This window comes from Megascapheus bottae, chromosome X (genome assembly GCF_031878675.1).
Source record: "Megascapheus bottae isolate mThoBot1 chromosome X, mThoBot2.hap1, whole genome shotgun sequence".
NCBI classification, from domain to species: domain Eukaryota; kingdom Metazoa; phylum Chordata; class Mammalia; order Rodentia; family Geomyidae; genus Megascapheus; species Megascapheus bottae.
This window is the reverse complement of record NC_143547.1, coordinates 83,281,284-83,293,884: the sequence shown is the minus strand read 5'-3', so window position 1 is coordinate 83,293,884 and position 12,601 is coordinate 83,281,284. Positions and strand designations below refer to the sequence as shown.

Genomic DNA, 12,601 nt, shown 5'->3' with positions numbered 1-12,601 from the left:
ATTGGAGTGGAAAATTTGTTTCCATCCTTTCACTTGGAATTTGTTTCTGTCTTTGGCAGTGAGGTGGGTCTCTTGGAGGCAACGTATGGATGGGGGGTGTTTCTTAATCTAGTCTGCTGTTCTGTGTCTTTTGATTGGATTGTTCAGCCCATTCACATTTAGGGAGATTATGGAGAAGTGGTCAGTGTCCATTGTCGTTATTTATTTTTACTCCTCGGTTTCTTTCTCTCTCTTTCTTCCCCTTTTGTGTTTAGTGAATTATAGATGTTTGCTTCTTGATGAGGGTTCTTGATGTTCTACAATTTGTTCTCGATTAATTAGTATTCTTTGTAATGCTGGTTTAGTGTGCGCGTATTCATAAAGCTTCTCTTTGGAGTGAAATATTCTTGTTTCTCCCTCGAATGTAAATGCTAGTTTTGCTGGATATATCAGTCTGGGTTGGCAGTTGTTGGTCTTCAGGACCTCAATGATGTTTTTCCATGCTTTTCTTGCATTTAGGGTTTGCATGGAGAGATCTGCTGTAATTCGAATTTACTTCCCATTATAATATAGCTCCTTCTTTGTTTTTGCAGCATTTAAGATCAATTCCTTGGTATTTGGGTCTAGTGTGTTTACTATGATATGTCTAGATGAGTTCCTTCTAGTATCTTGCCTGTTTGGGTTCTGAATCCTTCAATAATGTGAGTATTTTCCCTTTTGAAGTTGGGGAAGTTCTCTGCTATGATTTTGGTGAATGAAGTTTGCATACCTTTGTCCTGAAATTCTGCCCTCTCCTCAATCCCTATTATACGAAGATTAGACTTCTTTGCTGCATCTGCCAGTTCCTGGAGCTCTCTCTGGGAGATTCTGACTGATTTTTCCAAGGTGGCGATCCTCTGTTGCAGCTCTTGTGTTTTGTCTTCTGTTTCTGATGTTCTATTCTCCATCTCCGTCAATCTGCTGCTTAATGCCTCCATTTTTGCTTGAAGTGTGGACACTGAGCTAATCATGTCTGCTCTGAGGGTATTAATCTTTTCTTCCATTTCTCTTTTGAATTCGAGGAGCTCTTTGGAGATTTCCTGCTTATGTTCCTGGAATTGTTTTTGGAGTTCTGTTTTAATCTCTTTAGTCATGTTCACAATCATCTCCTTGAATAGGGTCATGTTTCGTGTCTCTTCAGGTGTCATTTCTTGGGATGGTGACATCTCTCTCGTCCTTTGCTCTTGTTACCTTTTGGGCTTTGCGTGGGACTTTGATTATTTATGTATGTCATAATTTGTCGGAGACATTCTCCCCTTCCCTGAATTCTTAGCATAAGAATGTGCCTGCATAGTTCCTTGCCCTAAGGTCAGTAAGCAACTCTTGCCTGCTTGTATTGATATGTAAACAACCTACCACCTGACCTCCTACCCTGAGCAGTACCCCAACCCCCTCTTGCCTCTCCTGAAGAGGCATATAAGCCCCTGTGTGAAAAATAAAATTCGCAGCTTGATCAGAACGCTTGTCTTGCTGCCTTCTTCGTGTCTCCTGTCCCTTTCATTCCTCCCTCTAGGTTCTTGGCCCTGGCTGACGTCCCGCCGGACGGGACAATAATTAATCTTTGTGCTCTCCTCAGCGTTGAGAACTGTTGTTGTAGCTCTCTCTGTGGTCAGTAGATAGTGGTCTTTACTTGGATTGGGACCGGTGGTTCTGGGAATATGTGAATACCTGTGGTTCTCAGCCAAATTGATTCCTCTGCTGACTAGGTCAGAGTTTGCAGTTTTTGCAGGTGTTCAGTCAGTTCCCAGAGGCTGTGTGCTGCTGCATGACTAGCTCTCAGCCCAACCAGTGGCCTCATAGTGGGCCATGGGATGGATCTGCGAGCTTCAGTCTCAGCGTGCTGGGCAGATGGTTGGTTTTCCTGTGCTGCTTCTAGGGGCGGGCCCCCGGCCAAGGGTCTGGGGTTTGGGAGTTTCCAGGGGCTCTCAGCAGGACCAGCAGCTCTGTTCCTAGGGGCGGGGCCCAGCTGAGGACGTGGGCTCCAAGAGTGGAGCCGCGCCTTTCTGATTCTCAGAAGGAGAGCGTGGCTGCTGGTCAGTCCTTCAGTTCCCTGCTGCTTTGTCAGAGAGTCTGTGACTGTGGGGGGCCCCTCGGTGCTGTCTTGCTCAGGATTCCCAGCTGGAGGATGCCCGGCTCAAGATTTGAGGGGGACAGATGCTGGCTCCTATTTTCCCCGCACACCTCACCCGCTGTTGTAAGGCAGGGTCTCAGCGCCCCCCACTCTCCAGACCCAGTGGCCTGGGAGAGGAACCTGGTGGGGTGGTGGGAGCTGGGACACCTCCACCTCCCCTGATGGGGTGCTGGGTCCTAGCGTCTGCCCACCTGTCAGTCTCCAGTCAGAGGCCTGGGAGAGGAACCTGGTGGGCAGTTGGGAGCTGGGACACCTCTGCCTCCCTTGGTGGGGTGCTGGGGCTTGGCGTATCCCGCCTGTCAGTCTCCAGTCAGAGGCCTGGGAGAGGGGGCTGTTGAGGGAAGGGACAGGATTCTAAATTCCTTGCCCCCCTGCTCCTGCTGGTCTTTCTCGGGAGGGGTGGAGGGGTCTGAGTTAGGTTCTATTGCTTGGCACCAGCTCTGCTTTCCCGATGGGTTTGGGGACCCGCTGTGTTACTCACGCCTCTGTGTTCCATCTGTGGGTGCTGCACGGTTTTGGAGAATCCTTCACTCCCCTCGGATCTCCACTGCCACCTGTCGTCTGCATCTGGGTTCTGCTGCTTGCTGTTCTGGTTCTGAGTCTGGGTTCCGCTGCTTCTGCTGTTCGCTGGCTCGGTCCAATGCTGGTTTCTGCGGGTCGGGGCTGGCTTGCCCTCCGCCGCCGCTTTTCGTGGCTCAGAGCCGGCGGCGAGGGGTGGAGGAGGGGTCCTCGCGTTCCGAATTCTTTGAGAAAGTTGGATGTAAGCTTTATCTGGATTTCTTTTCCGGTTTGAGTCCTTCTCCATTGCTTTTTGAGTTTGTTGTTGTGGATTTCTTAGGATAATTGGCTCGTGGGACTCCCTGGTTCTCTCTTTTTGTGAGAGAGAGCTAGGCAGCGTCCCCATTGTCTCAGCCCAATCTTCCGCTCTTCTATTCTTTTTAATTCTCATCTTTCATTCTGCCCTCCCAGTAGGGTTTAATCATTCCCATATCTTCCTAGGTATAAATATCTACTTTTACTGGGTTTATGATTACCCTAGGTATCTTCTGCAGTGCTAATTTAGTAGCTGTTAATTTGTGTGTGTGTGTGTGTGTGTGTGTGTGTGTGTGTGTGTGTGTGATAGGGCTTGGACTCTGGATTGGGTGCTGTCTCTGAGCTCTTCAGCTCAAGGCCACTGCCCTACTCTTGAGCCACAGTGCCACTTCCAGTTTTCTAGTGGTTAGTTAGAGATAAGAGTCTCATGGACTTTGGTGCCCGGGCTGGCTTTGAACCACGATCCTCTGATCTTAGCCTCTTGAGTAGCTAGGATTACAGGTGTGACCCACTGTGCCCAGTATGGCTGTTAATTTCTTTAGCTTTTATTTTTTTGCCAGTCCTGGGACTTGAAGTCAGGGCCTGAATGAGTTTTCTCAAGGCTAGAGCTCTTCCACTTGAGCAACAGCACCACTTCCAGCTTTTTCTATGTATGTGGTACTAAGGAATCGAACCTGAGTCTTCGTGCATGCCAGGCAATGATTCCAGCACTAGGCCAAACTCCTGGCCCAATTTCTTTAGTTTTTATCCTGGAAGATTTTTATTTTTCCTTCTATTTTGTGACATGGATAATAAATCAAGATTGGCAATTCTTTTCTTTCACATCTTGAAGTAGGTCATTTCAAGCTCTCCTAGATTTTTTATTGAGAAATTGGCAGTATAAGGAATTACCACACATGCCTCCATTTTATGCAGCATCCTCCACTTCCTACAAGCCGACATCTTGCACAGTGAGAGTTGCCATATCAGGCAGTGGTAAAGCAAGCCAAAATGCTGTGACTCAGAGCATTGTGGTCACATTGTGCTCAACTCCTGTGCATGAGCATTTGTGCCCTTTGATTTCTGCTGTTTTTATCACATGTTCAGATTTGTGTAATCAATATATGATGGTCTAGAATACTCCCATCTTCACAGGCCACCCTGTGTAGCTTTAGTACTGAATTCTCTGCCTCTGCACTCTTCTCTCCTCTCCGTCCCATCAGGTACCTTTGAGACTCAATCCCTATTAGGAGTGTTGTTTTAAACTAGACAATCATATGTCTCACAGACATTGGTTTGGAGCTCTGGTTTGAGATAGAAATAGGTAGCACTATATAGATAGTTGTGGAAGTCATGGAATAGGGATCAAGAACAAATGTGCAGAGTATGAAGAAAGGATTAACTTGGTGGAATTCAGAAGAATACTGGCACTGAGCGATGAGAAGGCCCAGAAGCAAATTAGCACCAGCCTTGTAGAAAGAAAACCAAGAAAGAGTACTCTCCCACAAGTGAAAACAATAGAAATGCCCAATATAGCAGACTTAAATAACACAAAATTCTAGAAATATATCAAATAAGATAAGAGTTATCAAGCAGGTCAAAGGGGGAAATTTTCAGTTTAGTATTAGGCTAGTAAATATTTTATTTATTTATTTATTTATTTATTTACATCATGGGTCGTGGGATTTGAACTCTGGGACTGGATGCTGTCCAGGAGCTCTTCAGCCAAGAAAGTAGAAATGGATGTGCAGTACTTTTTTTTTTAAAGCTAATGCTGCCAATGGGAAAGGAATGTGAGGTTTTAACCACATTTAACTTGATGATACTGTGCCCAGGAAGCACAGCCCAACCGGATGAGGACAATAGAGGAGGAGATACCCAGGAGTGGCTGACAAGTTGGCTCTTGTCATGGAAGTAAATATCTTACTAGTAATACATTTGGGAGATATTTGGGCTATCACTGTGTTCTGACTATTGTGAGATAGCACATGAAGGCATCCTTTGCTTGCTTGTATCTGGATTATGAGGAATCATGATTTTGTTCTGGCTTCTCAGTTTGTTCTATGTTCATTTCCCCAAGCTATTGTCAACTCTTTTCCTCACCCAACAACAGTAAGGCACTTTGTAGCACTTTTTCTCCTATGAACCAATCAAGGGTTCCTTTAAACACATTTGCTTTTCCTCTTTGAAGAGTGTCCTTTTGACAGAGTATGATTAGTTCTGGGTTCTAACAGATCAAGAAAACTGTAGTAAGTGATCAAGTCATTCTATTTCTGTGTATAGCAGGAGAAAGTCAATTAAAGTATAGAGCCTTTTTCCAGATCTAGTTTGGCAACACTAGCCTTATATGTAAGCAAAATATATAGCTATCTACAGTCCAATTTTGGAAACACTGAAAGTATTTCTTTCTGTTTCTCCTCCAAGGAGAGAAAAAACCCCAAACTCTACCCAAACGAAAATACTGTTTCACTCTCATCTGCTACCACATCTGAGATTAGCTTCTCTTTTGGAGTAGGGAATTGGAGTTCCTGTTAAAATAGAAATGTATTATTTTGGAAAAATTGGGGATGTAATCTGATACTTGAACTGATTTCATCAGGCCCCAAAGGGAATATCAGTCTAGTCTAGTCTCGGAATCTATTCCTTAGAGAATCAATTTTCTTTTGGTAGACTGTTACATATGTCTTAATTAAGGAGAAAAGAAAGCAGTTGAAGAGTTATTATAAAGTGTAAGTGATTCATCCCCTAATCAGAATTTTAGAGGACTGTGAAAATGATACTAATACTGGAAACTACAGACCAAACTGACCACATTGTGACTATATCAAATTTTTCACCTGAGTGTTTTTACCTATTCCTACTTCTTCTTCAAGGTCTTATATTCTTTGTTCCCCAACTCTTTAACCCTATGTATCTTTCTTTATCTCTGTAATGTCTCAAGTGAACTTTTCCTCTTTTCTAACTCAATTGCAAATGATCCCCTGCATTTCCTCCTATTATTGTTTTGCTTTTGGTGCTGATCATAATGTAAAATGTGTCTGCATATAACCAGCTTAATTTATTGGATACATTTGTATTCTACGTTCACAATCTACAAACCAGACTCGATCATTAGTCTTTCATTTCTCCCTCAGAAATCTTAGGAAATCCATAGTCCTCAATTCATTCTTTCTCCTCCTATTCTAAATCAATGCCCCTTTGTGCAATAAAGATTTTTCCAGTGGGGGAGGAGAAAGGGTCTCAAAGGTGGAGGAGGTAAAGAACAGAAAGGGAAGGCCCTAAGGTGTAAAAGTATTGCTTGATTAAAGATGGGGGGGTCTGAACCTGACAGTGTTGTAGTGAATTGGGAAAAGAAGCTATTTTTTTTGAAAATTAGCAGCAAAATGATGGTTACATCACTGGCAAAGCTTCAGATGGAAAGCCAATGAGTGAATAGTAGCTTTTTGGCATTTATACCAAGTAAAATGGAAAGAGTCAAAGTGCGGAAACCAAATTCTTTCTTTACAATTTATTTACAAAATGTATTAAAACTTTGTACAATACCTCATAGCGATGAGGGTCTGTAATTATGCCCACACATGCAATTTACACTTTTACGGCCATTAATTTGCTTGGCAATTTTTCTGTTCACTGAAGTACAGCTTAAACAACAAAAAGAAAAGAATTGGAAAAAAAATCCTCAAGTGACTTATCGTCAAACTCCCATAGCTTGAAGTTAGTAGCAGAAATTTGAAGCAATCAACATCATTTTACACATGCAAGTTTGTTTGTTTTTTTAAAATAACAAACCAATTTACCTGCTTCTTTATCCCAGTGAAGTTTCCTCTTTGAAAACCTGATTTGCATCAATAAACATACATTTTTATTTATACAGTGCCTATGAAAACATTTGTGTATAGGTTGGTTTGTTTGTTTTATACAACTTCATATTCACACAGTATTAGCTTTCCACACTGGAACATGATAGCATTCATAAGTTGAAAAATCACAGTTTCATGAAAACAGAACAAAAACGAAAACACAACAGCTTTCTTTTATGTTCAATACCGTTGAAAATCTGACAGGTGAGTTATTTGCTTATGACCACAATTTTTTATTTTTGGAATGAAAGTTTATATTACACTTTTCTGGAAATGTTTCGTTGGAACAAGACTTCTTCCGTTCTCTTCTGAAGACAAGAGCAAATATGCAGCAGGTCAACTAAGCGTCTAAGGGTCGGTCACACTTGGGAAACGAAGGCGAGCTTCTAGTTTTTACAGTCTGGAAACTTCCCAATGCACGTTACTGATGAGAGCAAACTACTGAACTACAGAAAGCATACATCGTTATATAGGAGGTAATTAGTGAGCGGAGACTATTTCCTCTGATTGTTCTGATGATGCTATTAGTTACTTGATAGCCCATGGAGCAGTGGTGCAATCTTCTGAGAGTCAGTAGTGAAACTGCTCCAAGCAAGGGACCTGCGAGTGATGCTGAGGCCCTCAGGTTAGCAATAGGTTTGGGAATGCAGCTTAGTTCTTTGCAAACTAGAAAAGGACACATGCAGTCTGACGGAGAGCCATGGGTGGTAACAGGCAACAGCTGGTAAGACAGACCAAGCAAGAGTAAAGTCAGGTTGAGAAGAGTGGTCTGAACCCACTGGCCCGCCTTGCAATGCAGTCCTGTCTCCGTGGTGTACACTTGAAAGGCATACTTAGCAGAGAAAGCAGAGCTAAACACAGTGTTGTTTCTGAGAAAGAGATTCTAAACATGTCTGGGGATCTAGGCAGCATTTCCCTCACCTCAATGCTAAATACTCAGCTATATTGACTTAAATGCACACTGAAGCAAGTAAAACAGATCTGTGAGCTGAAATTCCAGGCTTCTTAGAAAGCCCCGGGATCCGTTTTGGGAAAGCACCTATAGGTATACCTGATAGTGCCCCATGCCTTGCTACATCCTGGCGTCCATTTCAAAAAGCTCTGTTAAACCCTTTACCATGTGAGAAGACGGCAGATCATTTTCACAAAACCATCTTATGAACACAGAGAAGTCACTGTTCAGTCCCTTTCAAAGCATTTGAATTGTCGCTTTTACATTCTAAAGATATACACATTTCAGCAACATTGAAGGAAATGGGGGACACAGAACCTTCACCACCAACAGGAAATCCCAAAAACATCTGCTCAGCAGATCCTACAAGAAATGCCAGTCTGTCTTCCTGAATACAGGGAGACACAATTATTGTTTCTTTCAATCAGGAGGAATTCATTATTTTAGCTAAGATGGGCCTATTTTGCTGAATTGGACTTGGAAATTTGCGTGTGTGTATTAAAGAACATGGTATTTGTATACTGTGCAGTGGTATCAAAGAATGGCTTTTGTTGAATTAAATTTTTTAAGTAAGATTTTTTTTCCGCATACTGGAATCTTGCATGTCCATTTTTTGTTGGTTTTTATTTTAATTTTTTTCAAGCAAAGCAAAAAAGATTTCAATGATGGTTTGTTTGCATTGTCGCGAGTCTCAGAGTGTTCCATAAGGCACTGAAGGAAAAAAAAAATCAGTTTTTCCTATTGAAAGGTCATTGCACCATCAGCAATATTCGTGTCATGCCCGACACCAAGGAGAGTGAAATCTGGCTCAGGATCCTTGAAGCAGCCATGTTTTCGGTGATTTCCTCTCATCTCATGCCTCCAGGGGAAAGGGATCTGCAAAGGTAAGGGGGAGGGATGTACATTTGAAAGGGCTTTCTAATGGGAATTGACATGTTTATTACAGCTAAATCTAGATCGGATAAAAGAAACCGTGGCTGTTTTCTCAAATTTGCATTAGTGGAGCTATATCTGGCTTTAGGCAATAGGTAGAGTTAAATTCTTTAGCTAGATGCAAGTGCTATGCAATAGATTGAATTTGAATCATTCTCTACTTATAGGCATTGATTGTAGTAAGAAATATGGAAGCATTGTATGAAGTCTAAGTCAAGACTTTAATCACTCAAGGTGTAGGTATACTAGAAAGTTTTTAGTGACAAAAAGAGACATTTGGGAGAAATACACTGAAGAGTGTTTTCTCTTGGCAAAACTCATGAGAAAGAACTGTTTACCTGGGACTGAGTTTTATGGTTTACTAAATTAAAATCAAAATAGACTGAGAAGAAAAGGTCCGATTTTTATCAGAAAGATGACTGTTTATTTCTCTTAATACCTACATCCTTAGTTTTTAAAGTCTGAAAACAGCACAAAGGAATTTAAAGAGACAGCGCATTCCAGAAAGAGGCCAGAGCAGTAATGCCCCTGAATGGGTATGTGTCATCCATGGGATCTTTGTCCTGACATTTCCGGCCTGATTGAGCTGCTGCTTGTACTGCCCTCTTTTGGATACATTAAGTACTTCAGGGGATTGATTCACTTTAAGGACTACTTTCTTGCCTTCTCTTTTATTCCATTCCTTTTCCTATACACTAATGGAACATTTATTTTTCTCTTGAGAAAACACATTTCATTTAGCCCAAAGGAATGACATAATCATTCTCTACCACTGGTCCTGGAATAAAACTGTCTGCAAAAAGAATGTTAAACTTTAACCTGAACGCAAAGAGCCGTAAGGAAGGCAGAATCAAACTAACATGGTAGTGGTCAGTGTCTTCCTTGGGGACCCTAGGACCTCAATCCAATGTTTTCCCAGCTTGGAAAAGTTTTGTATCTGTGGTAGGGAGTTATAAAAGTCTTCCTCTCTCTCTTCACCATGACATTTCCCTATCTAGTTATAGGACTCTAACAAATGGCTCTGATCTCTCACTGCCTCTATGCCCTGGTTTTATGGTAATAACAGAAGTATTAACAGAGAGGTTAAAGAAAGTCCTCTGAGGAGAAAGAACACCAGCACCTCAGTCATTCAGAATGTGGTGGCCCAGAATATTCTGTCCCCACCCAGTGTAAGATGAATATTCTCTCTATGTCTCTATTTCTGTTTCTCTGTGTATCTGTCTCGGAGATGTGGCCAATAGATAGAGAGCCAGCAGAGCAATCGGCAAGTGAAAGGTCATAAGTTTAAAGCCCAGTATTCTTAGAGGGAAATAATGACTATGCATAGGCTATAGAAGGAAAAGTGATCACTTTGAAAATGGACTTCATGAACAAAGTCTGGATTTCCTAAGAGACTGCATAGAATTGGTCTTAGAGCAAAAAGAATAATATTTTTTGCCCATTTTTAGACATCCTGGAGTCTTGCAAATGAGTGGAATTTCAGAAACAATTGTTGAAGAAGCCAAGAAGCCAGACATAGTTCTGAACAGCAATGAGGCAATTATTTCTGAAAACAATTAGTAGAGTCTACCTATGATTGGCTAAGTGGATCTGCAGTACTTGACAGTCAACTGTGAGGGTGTGTTTGGGGTGGGGTGGGGCGGGGCATGCTTCCAGCAGCTAGTCAATAACTCAGAGAGGCATCAGGGAGTCATGAAGCCCTTTTCACCCTGGTAGGTGCTGACCATGATCTGAGGCTGAGGCACAAGTTCCCATGAGTTCAATAACCCTGACCTTACTATCATCCATAGAATATGACAGATGATTCCCTCATCATACAAAGATGCCCTCCTATCAACCAGGTTTTATTTCTTGCAGATTATTTGCCCTAAATAATTATTAATACCATAAACCCCCAAGGCAGGCTCTGGTAATTAGCAATAAAGGTAAAATCTCATGGTGTTTCTCCATCTCTATATCTTTGAATAGAGTCTGACAGAAATAGGCCAACTCATAGACACAGAAGCCTAATAACTAGGTAACCAATTAAAAGTCACTAGGTGATATTTCAGAACTTGGGAAATTGAAAATGAATGGGTGAAGAGCATCATGTTTCTGTAACCAACATTTCTCTAATGTCACGTTACCAAACTGGCTGAGGACAACAGAGAGGTTCTGTTCCCTGCTCAGTCTGCCTTGGATCTTTTGACTGCCACATATGAGCTTTGAATGGTATCTCTTCTTCTGAGGCTTTCTCTTCTTGTCTGGAGTCTCTCCCATGTTTTCTTATTATCCTAGAGATTGCTGCAAGGGGCTAGATAACTAAGTTTTAATTCTGTTGTCATTGGTGTCCATTAAAATGAAAAGTTTTGGTCTTAATTTTAGCCTGAATTTGCTCCACAAAAGTGGATCAAGCAAGATAACTCAAAAGAAAGTCTAACTGCCAGTGTTATGACAAGTTAATTTCTGAGATTTTTCCTCCCAGGTTTCATGTTTGATGTTTGAGACCACTGCTTTAGGACTATAATGTTGTTTGAAGGATTACTGATCGTTCTTTCCTCTTTCTCTTCTTTTTCTTTTCTTTTTTTTTTATTGTTGGGATAATGTATAGAAGGGTCACAGCCTTTCTTCTTTCTTTCCTTTATCCCTTCCTCCTTACTTCCCTACTATTTTTCCTTCCTCCTTTCTCTTCCCTTCCCACTCTCCTTTTCTCTTCCCTTACCCTATCTCTTTGTTTCTCTTGCTTTGCCTTTACCTTTTCATTTCCTTCCTTCTTCTTTTCCTTTTTGTCTCCCTTCTCTTTGCTTAAGTTGTGTTTTCTGAGGTTATTTGGTCTACAATATTACAACTACTGGGACCAGCAACACCACTATGACCCGTGGACTTGTGGGAAATGCTGAACATGAGGACCTATTGTAGATCTACTGAATGAAGACACATTTTTACAAGATTCCTACATGATTATATGCATATTGATGTTTCTGGAGAACTTCTGTGGGATTTTTAATAAGCAATAGAGATTATGGCAGTTGGGGAAAAGGGACATAAGAGTGTCAGACAGAATGGCTAGTAGAATCTGGAAGCTATAAGAACCCTGAGCCCAATTACAATTCTATTTCAGAAAGATTCTTCTAGGGAAAGTAGGAAAGGCTTGCTTAACGTCAATATTTTGCAGAATTCCTAAGACATTTGTACATCAGACAAACATTTGGAGGCATCATAAAGTTCCTCAGAACTCTTTTTATGGTTAAATAGGACAGAAACTTCAGATCTGCTCTCCATACAACAAAATCTCCTTGGGGTTTCAAGTTTCCTCAAGACTACTAGGCCATAGCTGTTTAAAGACAGTAGCATGGCTTAATACAGAGTACAGATACAGAAGACAGAAGGACTTGATTCTACACCTGGAACTATGACTATCTTGTGTTGTCTTGAGCAAATCATTTGGTGTGACTGGGTTTTACTTACTCATCTCAAATGAGGGAATAGATATGAGAACACGTGGACAACTGACATACAATTTAATATGTATTATTAGGTTGTTGGGTATCAGTACATAAGAAATTGGGAGAGTTGACTAGGTTGAAACTGATCATGTGAAAAAAATTACTCCTTAGAAAAAACAACTAATGTGTCCCCAGTTGTAGTAGGCTGCTATCACCTAAAAACTAAAGACAAGGGAACATTAAATGCTTGCATGCAAATAGTGCTGATTACAGATTCATCCATGGTTTGAACATTCACCAATGCAATGCGAGCATTTTGTCAGCAGGTTAGTTCACTGTACTGAAGATGCTGTGGCAAAGATCGCAGTCTGTGGGAGGAAAGGACAACCAGCAACTCCATTCAACAAGATGAGGTTTGCTATGGTGATGGTGAATGAGACGTTTGGAAGACAAGTTTAAAACTTGTCTGAATTTAGATCTGTAATGTCAA

At 41.5% G+C, this 12,601-nt stretch overlaps 1 protein-coding gene across 3 annotated transcripts in view; it reads right to left on the bottom strand.

The window, feature by feature from the left end:
• Positions 1-8,007: 8,007 nt before the first annotated feature.
• The window catches only part of Gria3 (glutamate ionotropic receptor AMPA type subunit 3), a 303,860-nt gene continuing 299,266 nt past the window's right edge, over positions 8,008-12,601 (bottom strand). For all 3 annotated transcript variants that reach the window (XM_090326467.1, XM_090326468.1, XM_090326466.1), the window contains one exon: positions 8,008-8,629. The gene's annotated coding sequence lies outside the window, so the exon portion shown is untranslated. The remainder of the gene's footprint in view (positions 8,630-12,601) is intronic.